The following is a 2,500-nucleotide window of genomic DNA, read 5'->3' as shown; positions in this document are numbered from 1 at the left end:
TTGAAGGCAGAGCTGAAGTCCACAAACAGGATCCTGGCGTAGGATGCTGGGGCGTCCACATGCTGTAGGGTGAAGTGGAGGGCCATGTTAACTGCGTCGTCCACAGACCTGTTGGCTCTGTAGGCAAACTGAAGGGGGTCCAGGAGAGGGTCTGTGATGGCTTTGAGGTGTGCCAGGAGCAGGCGCTCAAAAGACTTCATTACCACAGATGTAAGGGCGACCGGTCTGTAATCATTTAGTCCTGTTGGCCTTAGCTTTTTGGGCACAGCGATGATGGTGGAGGACTTGAGACAGGCTGGTACATGGCATGTCTCCAGGGAGGTGTTAAAGATGTTGGTGAACACCGGAGACAGCTGGTCAGCGCAGTGCCTGAGGGTGGCTGGAGAGACAGAGTCCGGCCCGGCTGCTTTGCGTGGATTCTGCCTCTTGAAAAGCCCATTAACTTCTCCCTCCTGAAAGGAGAGAGTCGTTTCTGTAGTATGGGTGGGGGATGGGGCCTCTTGGGTGGGAAGGGGTGGTTCAGGACAGTCCAATTGTCTTTCAAATCTACGGTAGAACTCGTTCAGGTCGTTGGCTAGGCGGGAGTCGTTAGTGGTGTGGGGCGCTCTGGGTTTGTAGTTGGTGATGTGCCTGAGCCCTTTGGCAGACAGAAGCAGCGTCGTTAGTAGAGAACTGGTGTTTTAGTGTCTCTGAGTACAGTCGTTTAGCCTCTCTCACCGCTTTGCTAAACCTGTTCTTCGACTCCTTGAATCTGTCTCTATCCCCACTCCTAAACGCTTCCTCCTTCTCCAACCTCAACCTTTTGAGCTTTGCTGAGAACCAGGGCTTGTTGTTGTTAAAGTTCACCCTGGTACGTGTTGGGATACAGCAGTCCTCACAGAAGCTGATGTACACAGCCTCTGTGAGTTCATCCAGACTATTGGTAGCAGTCGTGAACATATCCCAGTCAGTACAGTCTAAGCACGCCCGCAAATCTTCCACAGCCTCACTGGTCCACTGTTTAGATGTCCTCACAGCAGGTTTACAGAGTTTTAGTTGCTGCCTGTATGCACGAATCAGGTGGACCAAGGGAGTTCTGTGCGAGCCGAACAGCCCCGTGACCCACAAGAGAAACATCCCCGCCAAATTCGAGCGTTTGACGGGGTCTATCCGTGAAAAAATATTCACGTTTTTGAGTGCACATGCATTTCTGCTGCAAATGCCTCTGGAAGTTTCATGCCGTTCGTATGCCAATTGTGGCAACACGAAAATGACCCGTTTTCCCATTCCGAGGGATTTCTGTGCGACCCTAACAGCCCCGTGAGCCACAAGAGACACATCCCCGCCAATTTCTAGCGTTTCACGGGGTCTATCCGTGAAAAATATAGACGTTTTTGAGTGCACATGCATTTCTGCTGCAGATGCCTCTGGAAGTTTCATGCCGTTCGTACGCAATGTGGCAACACGAAAATGACCCCTTTTCCCATTCCGAGGGATTTCTGTGCGACCCTAACTAACAGCGCCCGTGAGCCACAAGAGAGACATCCCCGCCAATTTATAGCGTTTCACGGGGTCTATCCGTGAAAAATATAGACGTTTTTGAGTGCACATGCATTCCTGCTGCAAATGCCTCTGGAAGTTTCATGCCGTTCCTATGCAATGTGGCCACACAAAAATGACCCGTTTTCCCATTCCGAGGCATTTCTGTGCGACCCTAACAGCCCCGTGAGCCACAAGAGAGACACCCCCGCCAACTTCTAGCGTTTGACGGGGTCTATGCGTGAAAAATATTAAAATTTTTGAGTGCACGTGCCTTTCTGCTGCAAATGCCTCTGGAAGTTTCATGGCGTTCCTATGCAATGTGGCAACACGAAAATGACCCCTTTTCCCATTCCGAGGGAGTTCTGTGCCACCCTAACAGCCCCGTGAGCCACAAGAGACACATCCCCGCCAATTTCTAGCGTTTCACGGGGTCTATCCGTGAAACATATAGAAGTTTTTGAGTGCACATGCATTCCTGCTGCAAATGCCTCTGGAAGTTTCATGCGGTTCGTACGCAATGTGGCAACACGAAAATGACCCGTTTTCCCATTCCCAGGGATTTCTGTGCGACCCGAACAGCCCCGTGAGCCACAAGAGACACATCCCCGCCAATTTCTAGCGTTTCACGGGGTCTATCCGTGAAAAATATCAATTTTTTTTTGACTGCACATGCATTTCTGCTGCAAATGCCTCTGGAAGTTGCATGCGGTTCGCATGCAATGTGGCGACACGAAAATGACCCGTTTTCCCATTCCGAGGGATTTCTGTGCCACCCTAACAGCCCCGTGAGCCACAAGAGAGACATCCCCGCCAATTTCTAGCGTATCACGGGGTCTATCCGTGAGAAATATTCACTTTTTTGAGTGCACATGCATTCCTGCTGCAAATGCCTCTGGAAGTTTCATGCGGTTCGTATGCAATGTGGCGACACGAAAATGACCCGTTTTCCCATTCCGAGGGATTTCTGTGCCACCCTAAC

This window comes from Petromyzon marinus, unplaced genomic scaffold, assembly GCF_048934315.1.
Source record: "Petromyzon marinus isolate PM22_M1 ecotype Great Lakes invasive population unplaced genomic scaffold, UKy_Petmar_22M1.pri1.0 PM_G_Scaffold_6, whole genome shotgun sequence".
Classification (NCBI taxonomy): domain Eukaryota; kingdom Metazoa; phylum Chordata; class Hyperoartia; order Petromyzontiformes; family Petromyzontidae; genus Petromyzon; species Petromyzon marinus.
Note: the sequence above shows the minus strand (reverse complement) of the source record.